Source organism: Triturus cristatus, chromosome 7 (genome assembly GCF_964204655.1).
Source record: "Triturus cristatus chromosome 7, aTriCri1.1, whole genome shotgun sequence".
Lineage (NCBI taxonomy): Eukaryota > Metazoa > Chordata > Amphibia > Caudata > Salamandridae > Triturus > Triturus cristatus.
Window position 1 is genome coordinate 1778200506 of NC_140590.1, and position 7289 is coordinate 1778207794.

Below are 7289 nucleotides of genomic sequence, written 5' to 3' on the forward strand. Positions count from 1 at the left end.
GAGGCCTCAGCTTCCTCCAATCATCCTCCACCATGGATGCCTTTCTTTCCTTAACTGAGTTGCACTGTGCTCTCAGGGTCAGCCTCTGGCTACCTAAAGCTGGAGGCTGGGTCCCTTTTGTGGGCTTACTGGAGGGACAGGTCAGGTTTGGGGCCCTAAGGTCCCAGGTTTGCCTGTGCCTAACAGAATCCCTCTGGGGGAGGTCCCTAACTACCTGGAAAGGAGATCCCTCAGGAATGTTTTTACCCATCACCTGGCTAGGGCTACTAGCCAGGCAATCCTCATTCTTTTGATGGGGGGGTTCTTGTGGACAGGGGCCCTCTTGGGGTCCACTGGCCTCCCTGACCTCTGCAGCCCTGGGCTGACTGAGGCAGGGTAGAGAGAGGCAGGCTACCCGCACCAGACTGGGTCCCACCTTGGAAGGGGCCACTGACATCAGAGGCTCTGCCAGGCCAGGCCTGGCTACCTCTGGGGCAGTTCCTTCACAAGGGGTGAGGTCAGCTCCCTGAGGAGGCTGACCTTTTCCTAATGTCTGGGGAGAGGGAGACTTTTCTTCCTCCCCACTACTCTCAGTTTGTGTGGAGTGATCCATTGTTTCAGGCTTCACTACACCTATGTCAGTCTGAGTATAGGCTGAGACCATTACAGCCTTGCCAACCTTTTCAGGGGGGCACTCAGTTTGTGTTTGAGCTGCGACTGTCACAGCTCTGCCAGTCTCTACAGGGAAGTCTGTCTGTGCCTGGGCTGTGGCTACCACTGCCCTTCCAACCTTTTCAGGGAGGAAATCTATTTGGACAGGGGTTGTGAATGGCACAACCCCCCTACCCTTTTGTGACAGGCCTACCATTTTAGAATGGGTGTCTTGTTCAACTCCAGCCCAAGCTGAGAGTTCTAAGTCATTCCCCAGTAAGCAGTCTACAGGCAAGGTTGGGGACACTGCCACCCTTTTAGGGCCAGTGACACCTCCCCAGCTGAGACATACCTCTGCCATGGGATGACTTTTCTGTTTGCCATCAATGTTAGTTACCTGGTAGGAGCAACCAGGCAAAAGCTGCTCAGAGGGAACTAGCCAATGGGCCACCATTGTGATGCTAGCTCCAGTGTCTCTGTAGGCCTCAGCTTTGGTACCATTGATGTAGGGCTCCTGTCTGTACCTACCCAAAGTGTTGGGACAGGCAGTGAAGTTGGCAAACCCCATGCCACCATCACAGACAAGAGTAGTTGCTGTAGGGGAATTGGCTAAGCCAGGGTCCCCCTGTGTTCCCCAAGTAAACCCACCCAGATTTCTGGGGGCACTCCCACCACCTGGGGGATTACTGCTGACAGTAATAGGTGGTGTGACAGGAGTAATTGGAGGAACAGTTTTGTTTTTAGCCCTTGGGCAACCGCTGTCAGTTTTCCAATGCCCAGGAGTTTTACACTCATGGCAGTAAGGCTTTTTAGCTGTGGTAGAGGAGGGAGCTTGGGACCCACCACCCTGTGTGGAGTTTTGGGGCCCTGAGGAAGATTTCTCTTTTGCTTTATCCCCACCCTTCTCTTGAGGTTTGGTGGTATCTTTCTTTTGGTCACCACCCTGATTCTTAGGCCTGATCCTGGTCCTGACCCATTTATCTGCCCTCTTTCCCAATTCTTGGGGAGAGGTCAAATCTGAGTCTACCAGGTGTTGATGGAGAAGCTGGTTTTGACAATTACTTAAAATCTGCTCTCTCATCATCAAATTGTACAATCCTGTATAATCAGACACCTTACTTCCCAGCAACCAACCCTCCAAAGCCTTAGTTGCACATTCCACATATTCAGACCAGTCCTGAGTCTGTGTCTTCTGGGTGTCTCTGAACATTAACCTGTACTGTTCAGTGGTTAAGCCTAACCCATCAACTAGGACACTCTTCAGGACTCTGTAATTTCTGACATCCTCTTCTCTAACAGTGAGGAGTCTATCTCTGCCTCTGCCCTCAAAGGAGAGCCATAAGATTGCTGCCCACTGGTCTTCAGGAACCTGCTGCACTTTGCAGGCTCTCTCAAGAGCAGTCATCCATTTGTGGATGTCATCCCCACTTTTGTAGGGGGGCACAATCTTGGACAGGTTCCTATTGTCAAAGACCCTATCTTTGTCCCTAGGGACATTGCTGCCACCAGTGGGTATAGACCCACTCTCTCTATGCTGCCTAGCCTTGCTCAGTTTCTCTTCCATCAGGGCTACTTCTAGCTCCTGCTTCCTGATCCTCAGCTGGGCTTCTTGCATTTTGGCCTCATGTTCCCTCCTCTGAGGGGTGGTCATCCTTCTCCTGGAGTGACCTTGAGAGCCTCTAGAGCCATGGGAAGCATTGGAGTCACCTGAGTGATTCCTTCGCCTCCCAAGCCCTGTGTTAAGTCCACTGGGGAGATCCAATGGGGTGAACCCACTGTCAGTCCCCAATAGCCTTAGTTTAGCTGGGCCAAGTATAACACTTGGCACTGGGCTAGTTCTCCCTTCATCCTCACTACTGTCAGTATCCTTCTCACTCTCATCCTCTGTGGTAGGCATCCCATCTAAGGGGTGACTATTGGGAAGGGGTATTTCAGTAGCATCTTCAGAAGGGGGGCCTCCTGTTCCTGTCCCTAAGGGGGCTAACTGGGAAGCTTTCTTGAGCTCTTTTTGATTTTCATCTTCTTGCAAGAGCTCTCTGAGCAAAGCAGAGGTAGGGTTCTTGGGCTGTTTAAGGCCTCTAAGAGTTGCCAACTGCCTGAGCTCGTTCTGATTAAGGGTAGCATAGATGGATGGTGCCCTCTGGGGGTCACTCTCAACAGAGATGGGTACAGTGGACCCCTCTGCCCCAGCCATTGCTCTTAAGTGTGGGTGGATGTGTTGCAATCTACCTACACTTGGGTTTACCTACTAAACCTATCTAGTAGTTGTAGTCAGGGTGTGCTACTCCCTTTGCTCTACAACAACTAAGTTCAGTAGAACTTAAGTATATCTAATCTTGTTTTATATGTACCTACAGGTACCTATGTGATCTTTCAATTGGTAACCAAGAGATTACAATGGTAAAACACAGCAAGCTCAAATCCAACCGCTGCTCACCAATGTGAGAAGTTGGCCTGGTATATGATGTTCACTAGTTAAAGTGACCACCTTGTACCATGCCAAGCAACCCTTATGGTGTGGTTGTAAGTCAACCTTTTCGGACTAGCTGCCCTAGTGGTAGCGTAGGCTAAGCAGTCTTTGAGGCTAAACTCGTGATGCGTGTTAAGCCAGCTGTTTTACCAAAAGTAACCCCCTTTTATACCAATGAAAGGACACCACACAGATATATATTCAAAATATATATGTATTTATTTCTCAAAGTAACCCCTAGTCTCTTTATGAGCACAGGAGCACAAATCGTCAAACAAGATTATCACAGAATACACAGAAGTTGCACTTTATATGGATAGGCCCTGGTGGCCACTCAAACCATATACTAAAATAGTGGTATAAGTACCACGAACAGAAAAGGGAAAAGGCCTAGGGCCTCTAGAATCGCTGGGCCTACAAGGAGCTAACTTCAGTTAGTGACCAGGAGGTCCACGGGTTGCGTGTGCAGAGCAAATAGTCACACGCGGGCTCCCATAGGTTTCAATGGGTGCGTAAAAAATACAAAGTTACTGCAAAAGGAATCTTCCGGATGGGCTAGGAACTCAAGATTTGGAACACAGGCACTAGAGATGTATTACTACACTTGGGCACAGGAGTGCCAGCTTTACCTCACCCACAGGAAGCGGGTGCATAGGCCTCGAAGTGCGTCGGGTTTCTTCTATCTGTTCCGTGGAGCCGAAGACAAAGATGCTGCAGGCGGCCGGCCCGGAGGAGATGCAGTGGATCCAAGAGTGGATCGGAGATGTTGAAGACCTGAAAGCAGAGGGGACAGTGTTCACAGTCACTAGCCAGTGACCAGCGTGGCACCAGGTGGGTACCAGGCGATGTCGGGTGCAAACAGGAAGAAAGGTGTAGCTTGTCTCTGCAGCCACGTGGTCCCTGAAGGTCGACGACGTCCAGGAGTCGAGTCACGAGCTGTCTAACGCAGGCTCTCGCTGTCGGCGACTTGGTCGAAGCAAACAAGCCTTGGCAAAAGCAATTGTTGTAGGCAAGGAAATAAGCTGAGGGTTCTGACCAGCAAGGTCAGAGGGACTGCTCCTTTGGAGGGGAGCAAGGGCCCGTCTGGAGCAACCAGACCAGCGGTGTGTTTCGTAGATTTCGTCGCCAAGATGGCCACTAGCCAGCGGGCCAGCAACCGGTTAGGCGCGTCGAGTGGCAAAAATGCAGAAGGGCCCCACGCAGATCGTGGAGATGCTGGAGGGCTCACCTTTGGTGCAAATGCTGCTCGGATGTTGGGCTTCTCAGATCCCAAAGCACAACTCAGAGGGAGCCTCGGTTGTTGCACTTGTCAGCTTGTCGTGGTCGTTTCAAGATGGCTGGCTCCACGTGTCTCGGTGCCTCCACGGGTCTCCTCTTTGCAGGGACTGTGGATCGGGCGGTGAGAGGTCTGGAGGTCCAGGTCTTGTCAGTCTCTGGGCTCGGGCTCCGGCGGGAGGCGGCGGCAAAGCAGACGTTGATTCGCTGGATGGTGCTTGCGTTAGCAAGGTGGTCACTCCCTGACCACAGGGGAGATTGGCTTCAGTCCTCTGTGCGGCAGAGCGTCGAAGTTCCCGTCTTCTTCTTGTAGTTAAGTTGATTCCAGGATGTCTGAAGTCTTAGGACACAGCTCCTACCTTTAAGCGGATTCTAGGGGCCGGACTACCTGCTAGGTCCCTCCCTAAGGGTGGGACCAGGAAGGGGGGTGGTTACACCCCCAATCCTTTGTCCAGCTCGCCCCAGGCCCGGGACTGGTGTGCCCCAGGACCGGTTTGAACTGGCATATGCACCGAGGCTCCTTGTGAGCCTTGGGCATGTCTGATTCTATTCAGCCCTACCTGACCAATACACAAAATCCTGTCTGGGGTGGTGCACGCACCTCCCCTGGCAGGAAACCCTTTGTCCACACCTCCCAAGCTGGAAGGACTCCCAGCAGCAGGAGGGCAGACTTGTGTCTGTGGTGGCAGCATCCATTTTGTGGAGCTGAGGCTATGTCTGATTTTACCCGGGTTTCAGGTACTGTACATGTCGTGTCCCTCTAGAAGGGTGGAATGCTAACCCCGTCGCCAGAATTGGCGAGGGGTTAGTATTCCAATTCGTATGACACCTTACTCGACATGTTTTGATAAAGCCAAACCAAAGTTAGCATTTAACCGCGAGGTTCATAATGCACTTAAGAGTATATGGTATGACGATATCTGGAAACAGTAGAAGGAAGTTGTTCCGACCACTGCAGACAGGCTCAGCTCACGCTAGAGCACCATCTCACATGGAACCAAGCACTCTGCCTTCAGGATTGTTAAGGCCTGCCATAGGAGTGGCTGATAGGTTACCAGGTGTCCCATTTAAGGTTAGGTATAGGTATACTACACCTTAGTAAGAGGTGGTTACACCAACTTACCCCAGCTGAGTGATCAGCCAGTTGTGTCAAATTTGTTAGGCCAAGCCTGGGGTGGCATAATACATGCTTCAGCCCCTGGCAGGCCTTAGATACACCAATGCCCTGGGTACCTAGTGTACACTGGTACAGGGGCTCACAGGGTGATCCAACCAATTGGGTATGTACCTAGGGTACATGGAGTCCTTTTTAAAGAGAGAGCAGATAGCCTGAGAGCCTGAATGGCAGGATCTCAGGCCAACTAAGTCGAAAAACCAGCTAGACACTAGGCAAAAAATTGGGGGTAACCATAGTCAGATATCCACCTTCCTACACTGACACTGACTGACACTGACACTGACTGACTCTGACACTGGCACTGACTGACTGACACTGACACTGACTGACTGACACTGTGTAGGAGAGTAGGGTCTGCTATCCTATGGTCACCCCAAATTTTTGCTTTTTGCTTCACTGGTTTTCGACATATTGAGGCTGTGGGCCTGCCAATCAGACCCCCAGCCTGCTGTTCTCTCTACTAAATTGACACTGTGCACCCTAGGTGCATAACCTATTGGAATTGGATCACCCTGTGAGCCCCTGTACCAGTGTACACTAGGTACACAGGGCATTGGTGTATCTAAGGCCTGCCAGGGGCTGAAGCATGTATTATGCCACCCCAGGCTTGGCCTAACAAATTTGACACAACTGGCTGATCACTCAGCTGGGGTAAGTTGGTGTAACCACCTCTTACTTAGGTGTAGTATACCTATACCTAACCTTAAATGGGACACCTGGTAACCTATAAGTCACTCCTATGGCAGGCCTTAACAATCCTGAAGGCAGAGTGCTTGGTTCCATGTGAGATGGTGCTCTGGCATGAGCTGAGCCTGTCTGCAGTGGTCGGAACAACTTCCTTCTACTGTTTCCAGATATCGTCATACCATATACTCTTAAGTGCATTATGAACCTCGCGGTTAAATGCTAACTTTGGTTTGGCTTTATCAAAACATGTCGAGTAAGGTGTCATACGAATTGGAATACTAACCCCTCGCCAATTCTGGCGACGGGGTTAGCATTCCACCCTTCTAGAGGGACACGACATGTACAGTACCTGAAACCCGGGTAAAATCAGACATAGCCTCAGCTCCACAAAATGGATGCTGCCACCACAGACACAAGTCTGCCCTCCTGCTGCTGGGAGTCCTTCCAGCTTGGGGGGTGTGGACAAAGGGTTTCCTGCCAGGGGAGGTGCGTGCACCACCCCAGACGGGATTTTGTGTATTGGTCAGGTAGGGCTGAATAGAATCAGACATGCCCAAGGCTCACAAGGAGCCTCGGTGCATATGCCAGTTCAAACCGGTCCTGGGGCACACCAGTCCCGGGCCTGGGGCGAGCTGGACAAAGGATTGGGGGTGTAACCACCCCCCTTCCTGGTCCCACCCTTAGGGAGGGACCTAGCAGGTAGTCCGGCCCCTAGAATCCGCTTAAAGGTAGGAGCTGTGTCCTAAGACTTCAGACATCCTGGAATCAACTTGAAACTAAGAAGAAGACGGGAACTTCGACGCTCTGCCGCACAGAGGACTGAAGCCAATCTCCCCTGTGGTCAGGGAGTGACCACCTTGCTAACGCAAGCACCATCCAGCGAATCAACGTCTGCTTTGCCGCCGCCTCCCGCCGGAGCCCGAGCCCAGAGACTGACAAGACCTGGACCTCCAGACCTCTCACCGCCCGATCCACAGTCCCTGCAAAGAGGAGACCCGTGGAGGCACCGAGACACGTGGAGCCAGCCATCTTGAAACGACCACGACAAGC